At 40.7% G+C, this 27,880-nt stretch overlaps 1 protein-coding gene across 1 annotated transcript in view; it reads left to right on the top strand.

Annotated features, from left to right (window-relative positions):
* Positions 1–23,053: 23,053 nt before the first annotated feature.
* Positions 23,054–27,880, top strand: part of LOC127534170 (uncharacterized) — a 29,523-nt gene continuing 24,696 nt past the window's right edge. The window contains exon 1 of the mRNA XM_051948706.1: positions 23,054–24,446. The gene's annotated coding sequence lies outside the window, so the exon portion shown is untranslated. The remainder of the gene's footprint in view (positions 24,447–27,880) is intronic.

Below are 27,880 nucleotides of genomic sequence, written 5' to 3'. Positions count from 1 at the left end.
AACCATAACCTAACCATAAGCCGGTGGTACACTTACCAATTTGCATAGGAATTTCAAGAATGTCCGGCGGCCGCAAACGCGATCACACAAGCAGTATACGCCGATGGACAGCTTAGATCGTCATGAATCCGCCGGTATAAACCACTTTCAGATGTGATTACCACAGCGAAAAACATTTCGTGGTGAGCGGCACGAAAAACATGACGAAATCGTGTTGGTGCGCACGAAACCGAAACTAAAACTTACGTGACAGTTTCACGAATCCCCGTGAGACCGGGTTGTGTGACCTGGTGTGTGTGACTGAGGGGACTTCACCGACTTGGATCGGAAGGCTGCCTGCATCCCCGACTGCACTTTAGCCCCTGCTTAAGGACGGTGCCATTTTTAGTTTGTTTTAAGCGTTTTTATTCACATTGTGCATTTTTGGCCCACTGTTTTTATTGTATTTTAATGGGCTTTTAGGATAAAACTATTTTTATTCATGGGCATTTTTAAATGGGTTTTAATAACGTTTTGTATTAAATCTGAATAATTGCACCTCCCTGTCTTGTCCTCCTTGGCAAATTCCAAGTGTGCTCCACCCGGTCATTACCCAAGCTTTGCAATATTTGCTCCCTTGGTCATTTACTCATACATTCCATGATTCACCCCTTTCCCATAACCCATTACATGTACAGGGAGTGCCCTGACCGCAAGGCCAAGGAATTGCCAACCTATGACTTTGACGCAGGAGAACAAACCTGGTGGTTTGAATGGAGAAGCAAGGTTAAAGAGAGGGAAAAGACTAAAAAAAGATGGAAACAAAAGAAATTTTCAAAGTTCATCCCACAACCAAGGAAAAAGTCCATGGGACTATAGACACTGCTGGATGATTTTTCAGAGCAACTTAACAACAACAAAAAAAGGAAGCACATCATTCATCAGTATTCTGCTCTCAGGGCCCTGAAGGAAACCATGAGAGAAGATATTATTTTGCAGAAAACTATAAATGTAAATATGCAAATGAGATTCAAGTAGTACATTTTAGTGATTCCCACCAACAGGTCACTCTCCATACAGGTGTGGCTCACACTAAAAACGGGGTGGTGTCTCTCTGTTCCATCAGTGCGCCATGAGCCATCTGGGCTCATCTGAACACAGTGCTTCCCTACCTTAAAGCACTGAACTCAGTAGCACATGCAGCACACTGCATGTTGTTAGTGATGGGCCAACCACCTGGTACAGGTCCAAGAAAAACTTGAGTAAAATTCCCTTTCAGATTGGATTCAAAAGGATAACTTGAAACTTTCTGCAGGCAGGACATGGGAAAGGCCCTGCTGATGGGATAGGTGCAGGCCTGGAGTTCAAGGAATGCCCTCATCTTTTCTTTTAAGTTGCTTATGTTATGGGGGTAGTGGGGACTGTGTTTATTGTCTGTTAGATATTTTCATTTTTGTATATGTTGCATGTTTTGGGGCTTTACTGTTGGTGTTTTGGTTGTATTGCATGTTTTCTGTATTATTGCAGGGATTTTGTATTGATTTTTGGGTTTCCCACTACCCGTAAACACCTCTGAGACAACAGGCTGCACCTATTGGGTTCTCCCTTCCTTCCACAGGAGCCAAAGGTAGCGGGGCTGGAGGTGCCAGCGGCTGGTGGAGAGAGCTATGAGTTGACGGAGGACAACAGGAGAGAGCGTTCCAGGAGAAAAGCTGCAAAGGGTGGCCCAGCAGAGAGGGACGACACGGAGGGCAGAGGCAGACGGTGACACAGAGACAAAAAGCCGGAGAGGAAACCATAGCGCTACGACGCGACATACTCGGAGCGGCAGGGCGATTAAGCTCTGCCTGGCGGGTGAGTATCCTTCGGGGACTCTGTAGTAGCATTTTGGTGTGTGCACGTTGTTGTGATTGTGGCTTTGAGAGAAAGAGACTTCCGTACTGGCAGTGGATCTGTGTCTTCTAGGTGGTTTCCCCCTGGACACGGCCCAGGCTTAGGAGGAAGGTGGACGGATCCCGTGACGGCCGAATTGAGTGCCCCGCGTCCCACGGTCCCCGAGACGATTTGGATGGTGGATTTTACTGAGAGACTTTATCTTTTAGTGGATTTTAACGAAGGACTGAGGTGGCGTTGAACTGTTTCCCTGCTAGCTACAGGCCCGAGGAACGTGACATAGGAGTTTGAACTGTACTGTATGAGAAGAATTCATTTTGTGATTAAATGATTGTTTGCCACCGGCATCTGGTTTTCTCGCCCTCTGTGTATTACCGTTGCTGACAAGGTGCTCCACCCAATCGTTAAAGAATCTAGTACAAAACTCTTGCAATATTATTAATTTGGTCATTTTCCTGTTTAATTCCAAAAACCACTTGGCGGTTGACACTTACTTCTGATGTTGGGCCCAAAGTACACTCATTACAAAAAATGGGGTTTTCAAAACTACTTACATTATGACAACATTCATACATTTGATTATGTCTCATTAATGACTTGCAGACATTTTTAAAATTAAGTTTTGAGGCCCGTTGTTACAAAAAGAAGTGCTTTGATTCAAACCTTATACACATGTGCCAGACCATTGGTCCCAATTGTTTAATTTGGGATGGAATATGAATCAAATAATGTTGTTTTGGTGTTATATCGTTGTCTGGGAAAAGCTTTTTCACATGTTTTAAATGCTGTTCTATTAGTATTTTCAACTGTAAACCAATAACGGGGGCAAACAATATCCATAATCTGGGACGACGGGTGTCTTGGTGATGTGTGGAGTCCATGGTCAAATCCAGAGAACAATGACACATTATCAAAAGAGAAAATGTTCTGCAACAACATCTTGACAGGGTTGAAGACATGGTTTAGTCCATTAGTGGATGTCAAGTCAAACTGGAAGGAGCTGAAAACTCCAAGGAGAAGTATTTACACACAGGTGCTACGCTCAGCTGGGGCGGAACCAATCTGCGGTTGCAGGTTTGCCACTGGCGGCATAAATGGGGACACACGCAGCACTGAGGAGGAAGGCTGAATCCCAAACCGCCCCCTACACACTCTCCCTACACTACCGAGTGTCACTCCAAAAGAGGTCACACTCGCAGCTGTGGAGGGAACTTTAATTGAAGGGGGAGGGTATAAATACGATCGTCAGGAATGGGACACCCTGTCGCCTCACCGGAAAACGGAAGACGTCATCGCCATGGTAAAACAAAGACGCCTACTGTGCATGGCTGTAGCGCTGTGGCACAGGTTGCAGGCAATGATGTAGGGCCTACATTCTGCTTCAAATAATTTGAAGTCATCCCACGTTTTCCAATCCTATTATCTGGCATTTCAAATCCGACAAATGAATCTCTCTTAGTAAATGAGTTGATAACTGATCACCAGATTGATTTGCTCTGTTTGACTGAAACCTGGTTGCAGCAGGAAGAATTTGTTAGCCTAAACGAATCAACTCCCCCTAGTCATATTAACTGTCACATTCCTCGAATCACAGGCCGAGGAGGAGGAGTAGCAGCAATCTACCATTCTAGTTTAAAATTGAACCAGAGACCTAAACCTGATTACAGCTCATTTGAAAATCTCACTCTTAGTCTCTCCCATCCAAATTTGAAAGCTCAGAAACCAGTTTTATTTGTTGTTATATATCGTCCTCCTGCTCCTTATTCTGAGTCATTATCTCAATTCTCAGACTTTTTATCTGAATTAGTGCTCAGTTCAGACAAAGTTATTATTGCGGGTGACTTTAACATTCATGCTGACATAGACAGCGACAGCCTTACAACAACTTTTAATTCATTATTAGAGTCAATTGGGTTTTCTCAACATGTAAATAAACCAACTCATAGTTTTAATCACACTCTTGACCTTGTCCTGACTTATGGCATAGAAATTGAAGAGTTAATAGTATTTCCCCAGAACCCTCTTCTTTCTGACCATTTTATGATAACATTTCAATTTAAAGTAAAGGATTGTTTAGCAGCTGAGAACAAATATCATTACAGTAGGTGTTTGTCTGACAATTCAGTATCTAAATTTAAGGAAATAATACCCTCACTGTTTACTTCAGCAACATTTACTGATAAATCAGAAGGCAAATATTATAATTTTACCCCCACAGAAGTGGATTATTATGTTAATAATACTACAGCCTCACTGCGTATAACTCTTGACAGTGTTGCACCTGTAAAAAAGAAAGTTATATCTCAGAGAAGACTTGCTCCTTGGTATAATTCCCAGCTGCGGACTTTAAAGCAGGCATCCCGAAAGCTGGAAAGAAAGTGGTATTCCACTAATTCAGAGGAAGTGTATGTGGCTTGGAAAAATAGTCTAGTAATCTATAAAAAAGCTCTTCGTAATGCCAGGACAGGATTATTCATCTTTAATAGAGGAGAACAAGAACAACCCTAGGTTTCTCTTTAGCACTGTAGCCAGGCTGACACTGACAACGGAGTCAGAGCTCCGTTGAACCTTGTATTCCTTTAGCTTTAACCAGTAACGACTTCCTGAGCTTCTTTACACATAAAATAGTTATGATTAGAGATAAAATTAATCTGGCCCTTCCTACAAATGTCACAGATGCTTTTGAATTGGCTGTTAGACCTGATGAATATTTAGAATTCTTCACTCCTATATGTCTCTCTGAACTAATTTCAACAGTTTCTACATCCAAACCATCAACATGTCTTTTAGATCCTATCCCAACTAGACTCTTCAAGGAGATTTTACCTTTAATTAATTCTTCAGTGTTAGATCTGATTAATCTCTCTCTAGTAACAGGCTATGTACCACAGGCTTTTAAGGTTGCTGTCATCAAACCTTTGCTTAAAAAGCCCACTTTAGATCCAGATGTGTTAGCTAACTATAGACCAATATCCAACCTACCATTTCTCTCTAAAATTCTGGAAAGAGCAGTTGCAAATCAATTATGTGAACACTTACAAAGGAATAATTTGTTTGAAATGTTTCAGTCAGGTTTCAGAGTGCATCATAGCACAGAAACAGCTCTGGTGAAAGTTACTAATGACCTTCTCATAGCATCAGATAATGGACTAGTCTCTATACTTGTTTTGTTAGATCTTAGTGCAGCGTTTGACACAATCGACCACATAATTTTATTACAGCGTCTAGAACATTCAATTGGCATTAAAGGGACAGCACTGGACTGGTTTAAATCCTACTTATCAGATAGGTTCCAGTTTGTGCATGTCAACAATAACTCTTCTGCGCATACTAAAGTTAATCATGGAGTTCCTCAGGGTTCTGTCTTAGGACCGATACTTTTCACATTATACATGCTTCCTTTAGGCAATATTATTAGGAAGCATTGTATTAACTTCCATTGTTATGCAGATGACACACAATTGTATTTATCTATGAAGCCAGATGAAACTGATCAGTTAGCAAGACTGCAAGATTGTCTTAAGGACAGTAAAACCTGGATGACTTTTAACTTCCGACTGCTAAATTCAGACAAAACTGAAGTCATTGTATTTGGCCCCAAACATCTTAGAAACTCGCTTTCAAAGCAAATAATTACTCTGGATGGCATCACATTGGCCTCCAGTACTACTGTGAGGAATCTTGGAGTTATTTTTGACCAGGACATGTCCTTTAACTCACACATAAAGCAAGTCTGTAGGACTTCCTTTTTTCACCTGCGTAATATTGTAAAAATCAGGAACATTCTGTCTCAGAGTGATGCAGAAAAATTAGTTCATGCTTTTGTTGCTTCCAGGCTTGACTATTGCAATTCCTTATTATCGGGTTGTCCAAATAGCTCTCTCAAACATCTACAGTTGATCCAAAACGCTGCTGCGAGAGTACTGACAGGAGTTAGCAAAAGAGATCATATTTCCCCTATACTTGCTTCTCTTCACTGGCTTCCTGTTAAATCCAGAATAGAATTCAAAATCCTTCTTCTGACATATAAAGCTCTTAGTAACCAATCTCCATCATATCTTAAAGATCTGATAGTACCATATTATCCTAGTAGAACTCTTCGCTCTCAAACTGCAGGCTTACTTGTTGTTCCTAGAATTTCTAAAAGTAGAATGGGAGGCAGAGCCTTCAGTTATCAGGTGCCTCTCCTGTGGAACCTGCTCCCAGTTTGGGTTCGGGAGGCAGATACCCTCTCTATTTTTAAGACCAGGCTTAAAACGTTCCTTTTTGACAAATCTTATAGTTGGGGCTGACTGGGTGACCCACAGGCTTGTGTCTTCATTTGCACAGCTGACTCACTCTTGGATGTCCCTTAGTTCTGCCCCTAGTCATGCTGCTATAGGCCTAGGCTGCTGGGGGACTTCTCTTGACTCAGTGAGCCCTTCTCTATCTACCTTTACATTTAATATGTAGACCGTTATTGCAGTACATTCACTCTGTTTCCCCCTGTGCTATTTCTCCGAGTGTCCCTGGTCCCAGAGCTGGATGCTTCAGATCTGCGGTCGATGTTCCACCAACCGGTCTAGTCTCCATCATGTCCACTGTGGGATGCTGCTGCTGACCTTCCTTCAGCCCTCTGCTTCCAACTCCCCTTTGTCCACCAGTCAACTCTGCATCGCCTTCACTATACTTGTTATGCTAACTTACATACTGTTTGAATTTTACTGCTAGCTATATATGGAGTATGTTTTATGTCAGAGCCATACATCATAAGAGTAAACTATGAGTCAGTTTTCAATGTTAGCTTATACTTTGTTTGTGTCACATATCCTGTCATGCATGTATCCAAATGTGTGTTGTGTTTTCCTTGCTTTCCCACCCCTCCCTCTTCTCCCATCCCTCCCCCTTGCCCTCCTCTGTCCCTCTCAACCCGCCCGGCCAGCAGGCAGATGGGTCCCCCCTATTTAGAGCCGGGTTCTGCTCGAGGTTTCTTCCCTTTTAAAAGGGTGTTTTCCTTGCCACTGTCGCCTTTGGGCTTGCTCTGGGGGTCAGGCATATGGGTTCTGTAAAGCGTCTTGAGACGATTTGACTGTAATTGACGCTATATAAATAAAATTGAATTGAATTGAATTGAATAAATGAATTCTGTCAGTTGTGTTCAAATTTTAAGGTGTCAGGGGGTGCACAATTGAATCAAAGGTCAGCAGAGAGGAAGATTTGTTTCTTTTGTTTTATCTTTTTACACCACTCTTTTTGTGATGTTCTGTCAGTGTGAAAAAGGCGTGGGAGAAATAATGAACGCATGTGGAACTTACATCGATATGTTGGCTGAATCCCAAACCGCCCCCTACAATATCGAGTGTCACTCCAAAAGAAGTCACACTCGCAGCTGTGGAGGGAAGTTTAATTGAAGGGGGAGGGTATAAATACGATCGTCAGGAATGGGACGCCCTGTCGCCTCACCGGAAAATGGAAGACGTCATCGCCATGGTAACACAAAGACGCCTACTGTGCATGGCTGTAGCGCTGTGGCACAGGTTGCAGGCAATGATGTAGGGCCTAAATTCTGCTTCAAATAATTTGAAGTCATCCCACATGTTTTCCAATCCTATTACCTGGCATTTCAAATCCAACAAATGAATGAATAAATGAATTCTGTCAGTTGTGTTCAAATTTTAAGGTGTCAGGGGGTGCACAATTAAATCAGATGTCAGTAGAGAAAAAGATTTGCTTCTTTTGTTTTATCTTTTTTCACCACTCTTTTTGTGATGTTCTGTCAGTGTGAAAAAGGCGTGGGAGAAATAATGGACGCATGTGGAACTTACATCGATATGTTGTTTCCTCCTCCATTTCGGTGTTGCACTTCCTGAAAAAGTTGTCGAGAGTGAGCATCGATGCAGACTCGCTATTTAAGGGCTGAACAGTCCACTCCCCCTCCGCACTACGCGGTTTGGGACGGCCCTTAATATGGAGGACCCTCCGCGGGAACGCGCAAACAGAGGGGTAGTGTGTAGGGACAGTGTGTAGGGGGTGGTTTGGGATTCAGCTGTAGTGTGTAGGGATAGTGTGTAGGGGGCGGTTTGGGATTCAGCCGAACTGAGACGAAGTGACCGTGTTCAAGCAAAGTGGCCGTGAGTTTCTGTTGGGAAAAAGCGTCAAGATCTGCGGTAAACTGTGCAGGATTGTTTTTCATCTACAAAATCCGGGTTGCAGCTGGTAAGAGCAGAATTATGAAGACTCTAAGAGACTGTTTGAGCTGCCGATGTGTGCCGCTGCAGTGTGTGTTAGCATTAGCATTAGCCACAGAGATCGGCGTCAACCACTTGCTGTCAACTTTGTCTGTTTATCAATAACTGCCGTTTGTCTTGTAATTGTTCAGTTGGGAATAAGATTGCAGGCTAATTGGTGCAACTAGAGGGTTCCAGCTGAGACTAGTTCATTCATCCTGTTTGGTGGGGTTTTACGATGCACTTTATTGATTTATTTATTTATTGAATCTGGAAAGGATTGCACTTTAAAAGGACTTTATGCACTTTAAATAATTTAAAAAAAACATGAAGTAAAAAGTATAAAATGGTTAGAAAAATTTGATAAAAATGTTAAGAGTAATTTGTTAAACTGTGATTTAAAAATGACTCTTTAAAATGCAGATACATTCATGTGTGGTACAGGATGGGGGTGAATATTGCTCATGCCATTGTTTGTCGTTTTAGTTTATGTGGTGAAAATGTACAAATGAATGATTACTATTTGCTGAATGCAGTAATGCGAACTGTGTTCTTTTGTGTTCTGTTTAAAAGTTTTTCACCTTAATCTAACAACTAAACGTATGGACTTATGGAAGTTGGAAGTCACCTCTGTATCTCATGAATTTGCGACCACTGCAAAATAAAAGAGGGAAAAGAAAGAAAGCAACTGTCTGATTCATGAGTGGAGTCCTGCTCAAACCCTGGATAGATGAACATCCTTTTTCAAGTGGGGAAACTGCACACAAACTCTCAGGAAAATCATCAATGAGCAAGGGCGTAGGTTTACATAGGGACGGTAGGGACATAACACTACCAACTTTTCAAGAGGGTCAAATTGTCCCCACCAACTTTTAAGCAACCTTATTTGCATTATATAATGAGTTCAGTTATATAGGTAATTTTGATTGTCTTCCCATATGTTGTAAGGATAGAATTGACCCTACCATTATTAAGTGAATTATTTTCATTATGTTCAGACCAGGTTCAGACTTACATTTACCCCTTTTCACTTGCTGAATGTGCCGGTCCAATCAAACGTGCGTTTGATTGGCTGATGACTTGACCCCCCACCCCCACCCACACGCACACTCACACAGCCCCGACAGAAATACACAAGAAATAAACATGCCGCCTTCTCCGCCGCCTTCGAAGAGGAGGGATATTAGAAGTTTTTTCGGCCAGCAGCAGCAGCAGCAGACGACAATGTAATGTAAAAGTAATGTAAAGTAATGTAAAAAGACGTCAATGTTGTGGACGTGGGGAACACACCACTAATGTTGCTACTGAAAGTCCGACCTGCATCAGAGTTAGCATAACATTAAACTGTGTGAACTTGCTAACCTGCAAAACTCAAGTAGGAAGCTGCTTAGAGAGAATTGTGCTCCTGTATGTGTTTTCTACTGTTAACGTTAATTAAACTGTGAGAAATGTAGTGAACTCTGCTGGAAAATATAGAACCAGAAAAACGTGAGCAAGAAGCTGCTTAGAGAGGGAGGTCCCAGTCTGTGTTTCACAGGAAAGTGTTGACAGTCAAAAAAAAAAACATGCTGCTGCTTTTCTTCTTGTAAACGGCCTGGTTTAGAAGGAAAGAAGGCTAGAGCATGTTGTGACTTTACACTTTTGAAACCAAATACCTATTAGTGCATTTATTTATTAATTAAAATGTATTTAATTACTATCACCTGAACCAATACACATGAAAGTTAGTATAAGTCAATACAGATTTATTTTGCATTGATCATTTAGCTTATCAATTAATTAGGTTAATATTCGTGAGAAATGTAGCCCTGACCCCCGTTCACCCAATCTGTTTGGTCTTATTAATATCCCATCCCCAGCAAAAAGTGTACATGCAGGTTATGCTGTTATATCGTCCCTACCAATGTTGAGACCAAACCTACGCCCTTGTCAATGAGAATCAACTATCATTGAAAGTGGGAGTACACTTGACAGTGGATGTGTGAAAATACTCTTCACAAACTTATAATAGCAGTGTCAAATAATTATTTACAGAAGATTATATAAAGTAGGCAAATATCATTTATGTAATGTAATTTATCTGTCTTAATAATTGTAATCCATCCATCCATTCTCTATACACCGCTTTATCCTCACTAGTGTTGCGGGGGGTGCTGGAGCCTATCCCAGTTGTTGTTAAGAATAACATTTACAAAATTGTGAAAAAATAAATATAAAAATTCATAATTTAATTTAATTATACATATCTCTCAAATAAAATACTATGTTCAATATATGGAACAAGCTGCGTGATTTGTAGTTATTTTCTCTGATTAATATATCCCTGATAATTTTAACTTTTCTGTTTTTCTGTTGCAGATGCAAATATTGGAGAAGATTTACTGCCAACGCTTTCCCGGGATGACATCAAAGAACTATTTCCTGGTCCACAAAATTTCCTCAGGCGTGCAGGCTCTATGTAGTTTGGTGAATCAACATGAAAATGTAATTTCTGTATAACAAAAATTTAATATAAAATGATGATGATATGCTGGGGACGGAAAAAAAACAGTTCTTTTAAGGAACCAATGGCATTGTAAAGCTTTTCATCAGACAGCTCTGCTTATGACTCAGAGTCTTATTAAAATAAGTTTTTCTCTTCATATTTAGCAGTTTTGCTCAGAGAACACTTGTAAGTTGTAAAAGTATTTAAATCAGCATTTGAATAGGTAAAATATTAACATTCTAATTTAATGGCAGTCGTATGACACCAATTATATTTTAAGTAGATGTCCCAGAGTAATATCTGATCTATTTTATCATTAACAGATATAAACAATGAAAAAATGGATGGGTATTTAGTGTCCTGGATGAATAATTGTTTTACATTTTATTGGTAATGCACATAATCTCTTCTGTTTTATGCTTTGAGATTTGCTTTTGAAATTTTTTTAAATCTTTAATGACTGTCTAATTGTATCTTAGGAGGACACAACTGAGAAAACACCACCAACCAGTCGAGGAAGTGAACTCTCCAAGGACATTTCAAAGTTTGTGACTGTCAAACCCACAATACATATTGTTCACAGACAGTGAGCTTGAGCAAGCCAGACGGTCCTACTTTGAGCAGAAACAGGTGGGGAAAGTGTGTGAGCCATTATCCAAGGAACTCTTCTGCCGACTCATCAGAAACACGATGACTAACATGATTTCAATTGCAAGAGTGACTGGAGACTCCAGATAGACCAGCAAACATGAAGTTAATGCCATGGTGAAGTGACTGGTAGAGTACTATCACATATGTATGGTTGCAATTTGTGTCTGGGATTAGAAAAGTCATGATTCTCCCATGTAAAAACTTGATTGAAAGACCTCACTAAGATGTTAATAAATAGGTATTTGTCATCTAGATTATGAGAAACTTACTTTATAAATGTTTAAAATAAGTACAGTTATACAGCTGGGTACATCTATGTGTAAAATTTCATTAAATGTTTTGAAAAAATGGGTTGTGATAGCAATTTTATTTGAAAAACAACTTTTTTTTGTGGTGTGATGGAAATGCTTTCCCCTGAATGCCAGACCAAAATATTCAGATATTCAGACCAAAAAAAAAAAAATATATATATATAAAATATATATATATATATATATATATATATATATATACATGTAAACGTCTCTAAAGATCATGAAACCATGTAACAGAACTTTTGCAAAGCCCGGTATATATATACCGGGCTTTGCAAAAGTTCTGTTACATGGTTTCATGATCTTTAGAGACGTTTACATGTCGGAGTGAAAAATTCCATTAAATAAACTGAAAGTTCTACCTTATAGGCAGGTGTCCTTAATACAGTTTTTTTCTCCGGTGAAGTTGTATCAAGATGGAAGTCAAAAGAGTTGAGATATCTGCTCTCCTTCATGCTGGCCACAACAAGTCTGACAGAGCCAAGCAGCTGAACATCAGCCAGATGACCGTCCACAGAGTCGCGGAGAGGCTCAAGAATGGTGAAGATCTTTCAGTGATCTTTCAAGAATGGTGAAGACCTGAAAGATCTTCACCATTCTTTAGCCTCTCCGCGACTCTGTGGACGGTCATCCGGCTGATGTTCAGCACAAAGGAGAGAAGATATCGCAACTCTTTTGACTTCCATCTTGATACAATTTCACCGGAGAACAAAATTTGTATTAAGGACACCTGCCTATAAGGTAGAACTTTCAGTTTATTTAATGGAATTTTTCACTCCAACATGTAAACGTCTCTAAAGATCATGAAACTGAGTGTAACAGAACTTTTGCAAAGCCCGGTATATATAATTATGTAATTTCATGACAACCACTATCAGTTAATGCTTCTCCACCTCTTAAATATTTGATTTGGAATAATAAGAATATATTATACAAAAATAAATCTTTATTTGTTTCAGCTTGGTTGAAACATTTTTTTTAATTCAGTTATTTAATAGTAATGGTCAACTTATGTCCTACTCAGAATTCTTACACTCTTATAAATTTTACTTATCTTCCTGTCCTATATTATTGCCTTTCTTAATTTTCATTTACATCTGCTTAGTTATTAATGTTGCATTTATACTGGATATATGCTATTGTTTATATTGTATGTAGTTTTGTTCTTTCTAACTAAAGTTTCTTGTTAAAATAAAAACAATGTTTCACACATTGGGATGAAGTAGAACAAATCAAAATATGTCTAAAAATGTGTTGAATTTTCTGATGTATATGACCAAATTTGACTGCAGAGAATCACCTCTCCATCAAAAACGAAGCAGCCATATTTGTCACTGGTGTCAGAGCATTCTGATTGGCGACTTTTGTCTTCCTAACTCCTGATTGGTTGAGACAGGTCACCTCATGTAACTCTATTTAAGCCTGGAAGAAGCGCAGCTCGTATTCCACTCAGAATCTCTGAGCTGGATGGACTGCACTGCTTCACTTTTTCAAGAACTGATCGTGGGAGCTTGGATTTACTGGGTTTTTTTTGTTGTTGTCTAAGTGTTTTTTTTACACTATAACATTTTTGGAGTAGGTTTGTCTTTGTGTTTTTTATGCCACCGGATTTGTTTTTGACTGCACAGACTTCATCTGATCTGCAGCAAAAACACCGTTGTTTGGCAGAAAGGTAAGAAATTGTCTTTGTAATGCTTTATTCCAAACGTATGCTTAGTTTCAATGCTTTTCTTAGCTTTTTATGTGAGTGCACTGTAAGATTTTGAGCACATGTTGCAGTCGAGCTGTGCTAGCTAGTGATAAAAATTGGGTGTGGCCTGCTTCGAGATTCATCAATTAAATATTGTCTTAGTAATACAACTTGCAAAGTATTTTGGTGACCTGTTGAGTGGCACACTGTTATCTGCATTTTGAGATTTTGAGAATGTTAAAGTTTATGATGCTGCTAGCTGTGGTGGCGCTGGCTAGCAGCTTCACCATGTGTGTGGTCTTTTAGCAGCGCTGCATAGCAGAGCTTGGCACGATACCAGACTGTCTCAGCAGCACAAGATGGCAGAATGTGAGTTTGTTCATGCTATAATGGCAGCTATTTTGTGACATGGTGCTCAGTAGAATGATTGGATGAATTGTTCTGAGTGTTAAGGCAGTGTTTCCCAAACCTTTTTTCTTAACCATGATACATAGAGATTTTGAGAATGTTGAAGTGTATGATTCAAATATGCGGCTGCGCTAGCTAGCAGCTTAACAATGGGTGTGGTCTTTTAGCAGCACTGCATAGCAGAGCTTGGCATGGTGCCAGACTCTGTCTCAGCAGCACAAGATGGCAGAATGTGAGTTTGTTCATGCTATAATGGCAGCCATTTGGTGACATGATGCTCAGTGGAATGATTGGATGAATTGTTCTGAGTGTTAAGTCAGTGTTTCCCAAACCTTTTTTCTTAACCATGACACATATTTTACATTAAAAAAATCACAAGAAAAACCGTCATATTTTTAGATATGTTATGAAATAGAATGAAACAGTATTCTCCCTTTGTTTCGGTGTGAAATCTGGCCCTGTTTGTAGAACAGAAAGTTGATATTCTTGCAGGAACTGGGGGGAAATGCACACAAAGATGTGCTTCAATGCTCCGAGTTTCTTTTTGGATTTTTTTTTAGAATCATGCTTAAAAATCCCAGCTCACATGTTGCGTGGAATAGAGTTGAAATGGCTCTATTGGATCCAGAGTGGGAGTGGGTAAAATATTACATTTTGGTGGTCTATGCTCTGAGTTCTTTTCTTGTTTATGTATGCTTTGTTCAGACTGAGTGACATGTTTGGTATAGTGTTACATCACTGTTAAGTGATTCTGGATCTTGTCAGTCTCAGTGACCAGACTGGTCAGTACATTTCTGGACAATTTCTGTACCTTCAACAGCTCACGACTGACTGTTGGTGTTTTCTGGAGCGTCTTTCTGTGTTTAGCCAGGGACTAGGTCTCGTCAGGATTATTATACAATGGGGGAGATCGCTATGCTGTAACTATCGCGAGACCGCTAGTGAGATTTTGGAAGACAACATGGCGGCGCCCTGCTGCTGAAGTAGAATTCGCTATTCTCAGCTCTTTCTAAACAAAATTTAATTCAATCACCGCATTACTTGAGTTTACTCATTTATATTTTCTCCCTCAAACTGCGGATTTGGAGTACCATCCAGCGTGGAGGACCTCGAGCGATTTATTGATGAATATTTTAACAGTTGCGTCATGGAGGACCCAAGCCGCGACAATCCGTCTAAAAAGAGGAAGAATGACTCTTCGACTGATACGGAAGATTTAGTTACGGCGGACATCCCGGTTAATATCCTGGAGTCCATAAACAAAAAACTAGATGTCCTCGGCATTCTTCGAGACGAAATCCGGGACTTGAAGGTAAGTTTGGAAAACACATACCTGCAGGTAAGTGAGCTCCAGCGGGACCACGCTGAACTACGTTCTTCCTTTTCAGCTGTTACGTCCGAGTTGGAGACAATTAAAAGGGAAAATAAAGCGCTTAAAGAGACTGTACTGGATGTCCAATCCCATAGTATGCGGGACAACTTAATATTTTCAGGCATTTCTGAAAGCACCACAGACAATCTGGAAACAGAAATCAAAAAATTCATGACAACGGCGTTAAAAATTCCCCAGGAAACGGTGAATAATATTTCCTTTCACCGAGTTCACCGGCTCGGAGCCCACAGAGGCAACAAGCCCCGTCCTATTATAGCTAAATTCGAGCATTTTAAAAAGAAAGAATTAGTTAAAAGCAAAGGACGGGAGCTTAAAGGAACCTTTTTCGGTATGAACGATCAGTTCCCGAGAGAGATCAACGAGGGGCGGAAGGTACTATTTCCGATACTGAGACAGAACAGGCAGAAGGGTAAACAGTCTACGTTGGTCGTTGATAAACTTTATATCGACGACCAACTGTACCGGGACCCCAATACCACTCCCTGGCTGTTCTGATCAGTGCTGGTGAAATAAAAGAGCTTTGTTTATTTATTATAAAATAATGTGTATATTGTGTATATATATATATATATATATATATATATATATGTATATATTTAATCTCACTATACTTAGAATACTGGCTCACTGTTTTATGTTTGACCCCCTTCTGCTCACCTTCATGTCTATCTCCCCTCTCTCTCCTTTCCCTAACCACCTAAACTCACACCTCCCCTCTCTCCCCACACAAACTCCCTATTTAAATCTTTTGTGTGTTGTATATGTCGAGGCACCAGTGCTATTTGTTCTTTTGTGCTCACGTTTGACATGTTTTACAGTCTTCTTATCCAGACCCATCATAGATTAAAATCCCGCTATACACCCATCCAACATTATCAGTAGACTGACTTTATTTCATAACATGCCAATACCAGTAAGCAGCTCACATAGATATACATCCAAGGCTGAATTTGAACTTTCTATATGTATAAACTAAATCTGGTCTCCTGGAATGTGTGTGGCACTCGCTCACAGGCAAAAAGAATAAAAATTCTAGACCATTTTTCAAAATTAAAAGCAGACATTTGTCTCCTACAAGAAACCCACCTACAAAAATCTGAAAAAAAAATTACTTATTGGCATGAATTTCAATCAAGTTTATTCTGCCTCTTATAGCAGCAGACAAAGAGGAGTCTGTATACTTATTCATAAGAGGCTACTTTTCACTTTAAATGACATAATAGTTGACTCAGAAGGCAGATACATTATTATCCAGGCAACTATATTCAATAAAGAATATACTATTGGGAATTTGTACGCCCCTAATAATGATGATCCAGCCTTTTTTCATTCATTTTTCTCTCAACTATCTGATTTAACAGCAAATTCAACTGTTATCATTGGAGGAGACTTCAACACAGTCCTAAATCCATTAGTAGATCGCTCCAATAACACAACACATACAAGGCAATCTCAATCTGCTAAAGTAATAGAGGAATATATGGATGATTTTGGCCTTGACGACAGCTGGAGACTAAAAAATCCAACAAAGAAGGAATTCACCTTCCATTCCTCGGTGCATCGATCATTTTCAAGAATTGATTTTTTTCTTACAAATAATTCTATTGCCGAGAAAATTTCTACAAGAATACATCCCATTATTATCAGCGACCATGCACCAGTCTCCCTCTCCTTACAAACTGACCTCACCTTTAAACCACCTCCGACATGGCGTTTTAACATCTCACCGTTAAAAGATGAAGAGTTCGATAAGATCATAAGGAGAGAGTAGGCAGACTATCTGGAAATGAATGATTCCCCAAACTCATCTCCAGCTTTACTCTGGGAAGCAGGGAAAGCAGTACTTAGAGGTAAAATTATATCATATTCATCTTATAAAAAGAAACAAGATCAAAAATTAGAAAGAGATCTAGAAGATAAAATTAAACAACTAACTGATGAATATACAACAAACCAAAATAATCAGATATGGACTGAATTACAAAATACAAAAATACAGCTAGATGATATGTTATCCAAAAGGACCGAGTTCATAATACAACAATTGTGATACAACAACTTTGAGCATAATAACAAATCAGGTAAATTTCTTGCAAACCAACTCCAATGCAATCGGGAAAAATCTCTCATAACAGTGATAAAAGGGACAACTGGTGAGTATACGCAATCACCAGAAGAAATTAATCATATTTTTTACACTTATTATTGGAATCTATATTCAGAAAATAACAAACCCAACCCTGAGCATACTGAGGCATTTCTCAGTAGTTTAAATATGCCTCAGTTATCTACTGAACATAAAAATACCCTAGATGCTCCACTGTCCATAAATGAGCTGTCCAGTGCTCTAGACAGTATGCCTAATGGTAAGGCACCAGGTCCGGACGGTTTTCCGGCCGAATTTTTGAAGCATTTCTGGTCAATGCTGGCTCCACTGTTTTTTAGATTAGTAACAGAAATTAAAACCAGTGGTCACATACGGCCTCACATGAACACAGCAGCAATTAAACTTTTATTAAAGCCAGATAAAGACCCTGCCCTTCCGTCAAGCTATCGCCCGATATCACTAATTAACACCGACATTAAAATGATTGCAAAGGCCTTGGTATCTAGACTAGAGACAGTAATTTCGACAATTGTCCATAATGATCAAACCGGCTTTATTAAAGGTCGACACTCTACCAACAACGTAAGAAGGCTCTTAAATTTGATTAACATGTCACGGCAGGGAAAAAAGGCAGTTATCATATCGTTATATGCAGAAAAAGCCTTTGACAAAGTTAGCTGGTCTTTCCTCTTTACTGTTCTAAATAAGCTTGGCTTTGGAGAGTCATTTATTCACTGGGTGTCAGCACTATATGATTCTCCCAAAGCTACTGTCACCACTAATGGAATCGCCTCAAAGACTTTCACCTTACAGAGAGGCACCAGACAGGGCTGCCCACTCTATTCCTACTCCACAATTCCCCTCCAATTTTAATGCACCACACTACCTGGGGGATTGGTGGTTACGGGGTGGGATGTCATTAGACGGGATAGGCCCCAGTGCAATGTTGTACTGTGGTCCCCCGTCTATGCCCCCACCCTGACACTTCTTCCCACAATTTTAACGCACTCCATACACATTCACATTTTGGGCTTGCGGGGAGACTGAGGGGGGGGTTCGTTACCGTCTGCTCTGCCTCACCGACCCCCAATCTTAAGGCACCACACACACTTGCATATACACTTGGGTGGGTCACATTCACGGTGCAGTTCACCAGTCGGGGAACTGGTGAACTGAGTAACAGGGTAAATCACAATAGGTTTACTGGCGTGACCTCCGGGGCTTCTCCCTGCCGGGCCCAAGGGCCCGGGTCGTTGTGCCTCCCCTGGTGCTCCTTCCTCTCCCTCCCTCCCTCCCTCCCTCCCTCCCTCAGGATCACATCTCTCTGGGCGGCCAGGGGTGGGCTGGGCTCGTTTGCCCTTGCAGTGCTGTTGCCCGGTCCCTTGGTGCTGTTTTCCGGTATGCGGGTGGGGGAAGTGGGGCTGTGGGCCGGTGGGGCGCCGTGTGGGTCTGCTATGGCCCGTTCTGCTGCGTGGGCCTTGGGGCTCTGGCTGTGTCGGCGGGGGTCGCTCCGGGCTCCTGGGCTGGCTCTCCGCTCGGTGGCTCCTGCGGGGGGGCTGTGTGGACCTCCTTGTGCTGGAGGAGACAGCTCCCTCCTTTTGGTGGAGGTTTTTCATGCATGCCAGACTCACCACACCGGCACTTACCAAAACTCAATAGAGTTTGTTCCTCCGGGCGCTGAGTCAGTGGAGGTTGCTGGGTTAGTGTCTGTGGATCTCACTCTGCTTTATCTATCCATCTTGTGGTTTCCTGACATCTTCATGATTGATCCAGTTGGGATTTTGTCGTATTTGGTGTTTGTGAAGGGTCTTAGATTTGTAACTGGTTTTAAGGTGTGAATTAAAGAGCACAAACAAATAAAATGCACCTTTTCTCTTAGAACACTGTCTATGCCTCACCTTTCTGTCTGTCCTGTGTTTGTTTTATGTTTCACTTGGGTGTGCACAGCCCTCAATGGCATAATGTAGGAAACAGCTTGAAATAAACATGATAGGTTAATTTGCCATGAGGGCAGGTGATGGTCACAGTCACAAAGAAGAAAAAAAATTGCATGAAGCTTAAGCAATGACACCATGGTTGGTTGGTGTCATTTTTGAGCGGACTTGCAGACAAAAAAAGGATTATTATACAATGCAGTATTGAACTTTGTCTCAAAAATCCACAACTCGCAGCTGCACCTGGATGCATCCTCCTCCTCTGTTCAGAGATGGTGTCTCCAGTTTGACAAAAAATGTCTAACTCCTGAGTCCACCTGTCCACCAGTCTTCCCTGAATACAACCTGGACATTCCTGTCCTCAAAGGAGTGTCCTGCTTCTTTCAGGTGCAGGTGGATTGCTGAGTTTTGTTGCATCACTGTTTACTTCACTGCATTGAGAGTGAACATTGTTGTGAATGTGTCTGGGTGTTTTTGTCCTTTGGGTGAACGTTTGTTTTGACACATCCTGAATCTTTCATTTTTCCCCCCACACTCCTTGAAAGCATCATAAAACCTCACCTGTTCTAAATTGCCCAGTCACCATATTGTTGCAGCTATAAAGAAGTTCAAACTCACCAAGTTCTGAAATGACTATGGTGAATACTTGTTAATGACTGAATCTATAGTTTTTAGCAGGGGAGCTCCCCTCATTCATGACTGAGAGCTTACACTCTCATTGTACAGCCCAAAATACCATTTTCTTGTTGAAATTATTAAAAACTGTGAATACCACCGAAGTAAATTGTTTAGTCTTGTAGGACTAAAACACATTGCAAAATTCTAGTTTGCAGCGATTGAATTTCCTTTGACTTTGATGTTATTGTCTCAGATTACTTGTTTTGTGTTGCCAGTTTAAGATTTGCAAAAGTTATTCACTTTTAAAAATGAAACAGATGTCGGACATCTGGCCGGAATTTCAACATGGCGACAGCTTAAAACGTTCGCTCCCCATTTTTGAGTTGAGAATAAGCCCCACATGGCCAAATTCTGAAGCGAAAATACTATATATTAAGACATTATCGGGGCCGTTGATGATGACAAACGGTAAAACCAAGAAAAAGTTAAGCTATACCGCTGGGTTCGACACGAACGACAACAAGAAACAAGCCAAGCTAGCACCGGAGCAAACAGAAGCTGAGGCGGGGATACAGAGGAAGTGCCAGACTCTCCCGAGATAAGTCCAGAGGCTGTGGACATGTCCGACTTGGAAACCGTTTTGCGGGGGATAAAAGAGTCCCTCAGAGGCATAAGGGACGAAATTAAAAAGGCTAATAGCAGGATTGACGAAGCTGAATGGTGCATTGTGAGCACAGAGGAGCGAGTCCAGAGCATTGAGGGTGCAACATGTGAGTTCATCAAACGGCGAAAAAGGTTAGAGGAGAGAATGATTGATCAGGAGGGTCGCGCCAGGCGAGACACTATACGTCTTCACGGTGTTAAGGAGGGGGGCGGAGGACAGTGTGGGGTCCGTTAGGTCTTTTGTGGAGGCCCTTCCAGAGAAAAGCTGGAGCTACCGACGACTTTTCCGCTGAATGTCGAGAGAGCACATAGAGCGCTGGGAGTTCACCCCCCCCAAAGATGCTCCTCTGAGGTCGATTATTGTGAAGCTATCTAGCTACAAATGCAAAGAAGAAATAATCAAGAAAGCATGGGAGAAGAGAGGCTTCATTTATGAGGGGCAGCGAGTGTATGTGGACCATAACCTGATGTGATGAAAAAGAGAAAGGAATACACTGAAGTAAAGAGGGTGTTGAAAGAGAAAAAAAAAAGATTTCAAACACCTTTTTCTGCAAGGCTCCGTGTATTCAGCAACAGAAGCAACTAAAGATATGGCTGCAAGAGGATTCCAGGTGTGCATTGTCAAGCCCGCAGATGACCCCATGGAGAAGATACTGTATCAGATGTGGCAATCCACCCACGGGGAAAATAGGTCGGACCAGGTGTCAGTGGGATATAAACAAAAATTACAGGCCTTCAGAAGAAACACGGAGGAGGTCTAGTGTGAGAGCACCAAGAGGGCAGGAGTCCAATAACCAGCAAGGTGATAACTGGAAGGTTAAGGTAACTTGCTATAATTAGTAACCCAGTGGACAAGAAATATGGACAAATGAGGGTTTTCAGTAATGTCTTGAAGCACTGATCAGGGAGGTGAGCATTTTCTATGTTTGAGATTAAAAAAAAGACTTGTTGAAATGGACAGGGCCAAAAGTGGCCAGGAGGGCCCCCTACCATTTGGGATATGGGGTTATCCCTTAGAGTTAAGAGTTAGATCTGAAAAGGTTAAATCTTGGACCTCATGTTTGGAAGTCTGTGTTTTCTGTTTTCTTGTAATGTTCATTGGTTACTATTGTACTCAAAGTTTCTTTACTTGTAGCACAAGGGGTGGAGCAGGATTATTTTCTTTTGCTTTATGCATAAAATGGTGTCACCAAATAACTATTTAAAAGTTGCCTCTTACAATGTTAATGGGCTGCTCAGCCCAATTAAGAGGAGCAAGGTTCTGAATACGATGAAAAAAGATGGAGTGGAGGTACTTTTTTTGCAGGAGACACATATGACGGACAAAGAGCATGAAAAATTGAAGAGTAATAGGAAGATTGGAGGGAGTCCTGGTAACTTTGTTTAACATCTACACCCCGCCAGGCTCTGACTGGGGATTCTATAAACATTTCTTCGATCTAGTGACGATAGAGAGTGAGGGGGTGATGGTTGCTGGAGGTGATCTTAACCAGAGGCTCAATCCACACTTAGATTCATCAGGTCTTTCAAAAAAATATTATTTGTAAAAAATTGTAAATTAATGTAAGAACTCGGAATTTTCGCTATATGGAGGGAGCTTAATCCACATAAGAAGGATTACACCTATTACTCTGCTCCTCACTCTGTATATACAAGGATTGATTATTGTTTATTGCATATTAAGGATCGTTGTAAGGTAATAAGCTGTAACATTGGAGTGATGGATTTATCTGATCATTGCCCTGTATTCTTAAAACTATGCATGGGACCTAAAAGGAAATCAACAATGTGGCGGTTGAACTCAAGCCTGCTCAATGGCCTCAATGGCAATGAAAGAAGAAATTGAAAAGGATATTTCTGAATACATAGAACTAAATGATAATGGTGATGTATCCCCATCTGTATCATGGGATGCATGCAAAGTTGTTAAAATTACATGATTACAATTTGCTTTTTTGATCGGGACCACATGAAGGAAAAGTCACCCAAATTTCATTCATTTCTGACAAACTAACAATTTTACTCCCCATACAGATTTTATTTTGATTTTGTAGGGGGCGCTGTAATGCCGACTGTCAAAATTTCACTGTCAATGTGACCAGGTAGGAAGGGTCAATAAGTGTTTAAAATTTGGTTCGGATTGGAGTCGTTATGTACGAATGGCAGCCATTTATCAGGCACAAAAAGTGGCAAAATTTGACATCAACTTTGCGGCATTGCCACGCGGAAACCGTGAAATGAAATTTTACAATTTGGATAACTTTAAATTGTCTACTTGTGTAGATGGTGTCCACCAAATTTCAGCTCATTTGGAGAAGTGCGCGATCAAGACGAACATTTTGTACGACATCCTGGAAAATGTTGACTCAGCATTTTTGAAATTTCAATCCCAAATAGCTGCCTTACTGTTTGTCTGAGGGCGGGGTGATAATATTTTTTGTTTGTCCGAACAAGACACGTGTGTGCCGAATTTGGTGGCTGTATGACAAAGTTGATGTCGGACCCCCTCCCATTGACACAATGCATTTTGATTTTTGTAGGTGGCGCTGTAGGGCCAACTTTTAAGTCCCAATTTTGAAACGCCTGTTTAAAAACTTTTTCGCTGGAACTGAATTTTGTGCCAAATTTGGTGAGTTTTCGAGCATGTTTAGGGGGTCAAATTCCACTTTAAAGAGCAGAAGAAAGAAGAAAACTAAATAAATAAATAATATTAAAGCCACAAGCAGCATCAAAAGGACCTCGCTGGCCACCGACCTGATCCGCCCCCTTTTTTTCTGGCGAGCGTACATCAAAATTTCATCAAAATATTTACAAATGTGCAAACAGCAGCAAACAGGAGCCATGCTCTTTCATTGCTGCATTATGACAATATGTGACATGTTGGCCATCGCCACAGCAACACCGTCCAAAATACTGCATGGATACATTGATGTTTTTGACCTGCATGTGTCAGAATTTATGTGTCAAATATGGAACGTTTCCATGGTAACAGGTAAATTAAATATAATGGAAGATTATTCACTTGGGCCCATTAGAATAACATGGGGAACTTCAGCCATCGCCACGGCAACACCGTTAAAATTACAACATGGTTACCATTTGCTTTTTTGATCGGGACCACATGAAGGAATAATCACCCAAATTTCATTAATTTCTGACAAACTAATAATTTTACTCCCCATATAGATTTTATTTTGATTCTGTAGGGGGCGTTGTAATGCCGATTGTCAAAATTTCACTGTCAATCTGTACAGGTAGGAAGGGTCAATAAGTATTTAAAATTTGGTTCGGATTGGAGTCGCTATGTACGAATGGCAGCCATTTATCACGCACAAAAAATGGCAAAATTGGACATCAACTTTGCGGTGTTGCCATGTGGAAACCATGAAATGAAATTTTATGATTTGGATAACTTTTGTCTACTTGTGTAGATGGTGTCCACCAAATTTCAGCTCATTTGGAGAAGCGCGCCATCAAAACGAACATTTTGTACGACGTCCTGGAAAACTATGACGATGGGAGATTTTTCACTTGGACCCATTAGACTAACATGGGGAACTTCAGCTATTGCCATGGCAACACCGTTAAAATTACGACATGGTTACCATTTGCTTTTTTGATTAAGACCACATGAGGGAATAGTCACCCAAATTTCATTCATTTCTGACAAACTAATAATTTTACTCCCCATACAGATTTTATTTTGATTCTGTAGGGGGCGCTGTAACGCTGATTGTGAAAATTTCATTGTCAATGTGTCCAGGTAGGAAGGGTCAATAAGGAACTGAATTTTGTGCAAAATGTAGTGAGTTTTTGAGCATGTTTAGGGGGTCGAGTTGTTTAGGGGGCTTGATATGTGGGAGCTCTCAGCGGAGCTACACTCTGACATATAACTTGGTCCTTCGAGCCGGATCCGAGGATTCCTTCCCGACATCGAGGAGAGCCGACACCGAAGTCTGTCGACAGCGATCGTCTCCAAGCAGCGAGATCTGAAAATCCTGGGACGTGAATTCGTGGCCAGGTCGGTGAAAGGAAAAGCGGTCCCTCGGCGCTGGGTGTGAATCCAAGGATCCGATCCAGGAAGTGACACCGATCAGAACCACGGGTGAGAAAGAGATTCCGCTAGCATGATAAAAGAGATTCCGCCGACATAAGGAAAGAGATTCCGTCGGCAAGGTGTACACAGGTGTGAGTGTAAAGATTCCGTCGACATAAGGAAAGAGATTCCGTCGACAAGGTGTACACGGTGTGAATGTGAAGAGTGATTGAGAACTTCAAGCATATTATAAGGTCTAGAATACCTTGCTGAATTTCTGATTTATTATTTTCCTTGTTGTTGACGACGTACTGGTGACAAGGGGATTAAGGGCGAGCTAGACTCATAAAAACTAACACCGCTGCAGCTTATCTGCAGTAGAAGGATGTGTTAGTGTCCTCCCATTGTCTCGTGCCAGAGAACTCAACAACAAGCAGCTATGGGACAAAAACAAAGCGTATTAGAAGGCGATGAGAAATTTATGGAAGGACATGTGGAAGAATCAGGAAAAATAAGTCAAAAAAGACGGAGAAAGAAACATACTTTCTCAGGCAAATTAGATGAGAGAGACATCTTAGAACTCCATATTAAAATAAAAACTGAAATCCTTCAGATAAAGAGTGAACAAAAAAAAAGCGCAGAAAGGATGCCAATACACCTGGGAACCTAAGGAGCTGTTCGAGGGAGACCGAAGTCTGTGCACAGCCCCCTGAAACTAGGTTTGGGGACGAAAGCCCTCCGTGGTTGAATTCCACGTCGGCCGGTTAAAACCCTGTCCGGGTTCTGCGGGGTTCCAGGTTGACGGCATCCGAACAAAGCGCTTTAGGAAAGTGAAGTCCTGAGCTAAGAGAAGCCAAAACTTACAAAATGTGTGCATGTGTAAAACTGTGAGTGTGAAAGGACTGGTCAGTGATTGAAGCAGCGGACAGCCTGAAACCTATCGGTGTGAACATACGGCTGTTGTCAGTTGAAGTAAATCACTGAGTGTAAACAGTCATTAAGATTTAGGAGGACTTTGTGAAAACTCTAAAACGACCTTTAGTCCTGATATTGGACCCCCAGTGGAAAACCGGACTAGCTAATAGAGCTGGCCGAGGAGCTTGTTTTCCAAGGGCTGAATTTTGGCATATGACACATTGTTTCCCACAAATTCTAAATAAAAATAATTTTGAACAAAACAAAACAAAAATGGGAAATAATCAGGAAAAAAATTCACTATAAGGCGATGCAAAATAAGCAGAACAGAACAGAAGCATCCAGATTCGATACAATTCTTGTCAGATTGGGAAAAGAAATATGAATTTAATAGCAAATTAATAGTAGGAGGCTGCACAGAGCTATTTACAGAATTAACTGCAAAACAACAAACTGATAAAAGAAATCAAAAGAAACTGAAAAACAGCTTCATTACGCAGAAATATGGCTGGAAGAAGCACAAAGAGGAAAAAAAGAAATACAGCAACAAATAAAAAACTGAGGCCTGTGCAGCCAGAGCAGAAGGTGATAAGATAGTGTACAAAAACACAAAGACAACAACGATGGCCTGGTGCATCAGAGGCCGAAGGCGCCGCGGCAGCTGAAGCACCAGATAAATGACCTCTTTCTTTATGGTCAGATTTGCTTTGTAACATTGATTATAGACACCTGCGATAGGGTCAGTGAAATAGGAATCTAATTTTCAGTTGTTCATATGTTTCGAGATTTGGGATTTTTCACTAACGAGCTGTTATGAGGTGTGTGAGATAATTGTTCCTGTAAGACCAAGACTGTATTCTTGCTGTTAATTCGTACCACAATGAGAACTCAGTGCTTAAAATGGTTTCTTTTCAGCTGCTTTTGCTTCAAGGTTCTTTTTATCTCTGGAATGCAGCTCAGCCTGGTACATTTCAAACACCTCACTCTGTATGCAGTATTAAGACCACAGGAACAATTATCACACGGTTCAACAGATCAAGCTAAAGTAAAATTTCATGTTGATAAAGCATAGATGTAATAAAGTATAAATGTATTACTATATAAAGATATTAATATATAGATGTGGTTGCATATTTCTTAACGGACGGAAAAAAAAACAAACTCTATCCCATGAGAGTGCAGACCTGAAAACCAGAGTAATAGAGCTAAACACCCAAATTACTACAACTTTTGCGGTTCATGAAACAGCCTCTTGGGTGGTGTGTAAACACCACACCCTCCACACATTTGCATGGAAAAGAAACCTGATCATTAATTTGTTTGTCCATAGAGGATTACCCAGAATTTGAAAAAAAAAACCTGCCCAGTGATCTCTGGTCCAACAGCCCTACAGATGTAGGACTGATAAAACATTTTCCACCTGTTAAAGTACAAGCAGCCACTCCGTGTCGACCACAGATTTCTCAATATCCTCTGAAGCAATCAGCGATAGAAGGTATAGGACCTGTTATTGCAGATATGGAAAAATCAGGGATTATTGTGAATTAGGAAAAGTGCGTTTGTAATACACCCATTTTCCCTGTTCAAAAAGCACATACAGGAAAATGGAGGATGGTTCAAGACTTGAGAGCGGTGAATGATGTTGTACAGAAAACTACACCTGATGTTCCAAACCCAAATACATTATTAAATGAAGTAACTTCAGATAAAAAGTGGTTTTCAGTTATAGATTTAAGTAATGCTTTTTTCTCTGTACCACTACATTCAAACTCGCACCACTGGTTCGGGTTTACATTTGAAGGTACACAGTACACCTATACACGATTACCACAAGGTTTTACGGAAAGCCCCCACATATACACTCAGGCTCTCAGGTGCTCCATGTCAACATTTCAAATTCCAGAACACAGCCAAATTCTGTTGTATGTTGATATTCTTGTGGCTGCAGACACGCAGGAACACTGTAAACAGACAACGATGGCAGTGTTACGATACTTACGTGAAACAGGTCATAAGGTTTCATTAAACAAACTTCAGTTGTGGGCTCCGCAGGTGGTGTATTTGGGCCATAATCTTTCAAAACATGGGAAGTCTTTCCTCACTGACAGAAAAACTGCAATCCAAAATGCTCCAAAGCCGCGAACAAAACAACAAATGATGTCATTTTTAGGACTTTGTAATTTTTGCAGATCCTGGGTTCCAGATTACGCAGTGTTCTCACAGCCACTGCAAGATTTAATATATGGCAAGAACATGTCGTTAACAGATGAGATTATTTGGACTGTACAGGCTGAGGAAGCTTTTAAAAATCTGAAATTAGCCCTGTAATAATAATAATAATAATAATAATTGTGTAGGTTATGCAATAACAACAGTAACTACGGTCCTAAAAGCAGAACGCCTGCCACACACGTATTCTGCACAGACGGCTGAACTTCTAGCAGTCATTAACGCTTGTAAGATGTTTGAAGGGAAATCACTTAACATTTACACAGACAGTCAATATGTGTATTCTTCTGTCCACCATTTCGCTCGAATTTGGAATAACAGGGGCATGAAAACCTCTGGTGGGAAACCTCTTGCACATG

This window comes from Acanthochromis polyacanthus, chromosome 5 (assembly GCF_021347895.1).
Source record: "Acanthochromis polyacanthus isolate Apoly-LR-REF ecotype Palm Island chromosome 5, KAUST_Apoly_ChrSc, whole genome shotgun sequence".
NCBI lineage: Eukaryota > Metazoa > Chordata > Actinopteri > Pomacentridae > Acanthochromis > Acanthochromis polyacanthus.
This window is presented reverse-complemented; position numbering and strand designations above follow the sequence as displayed.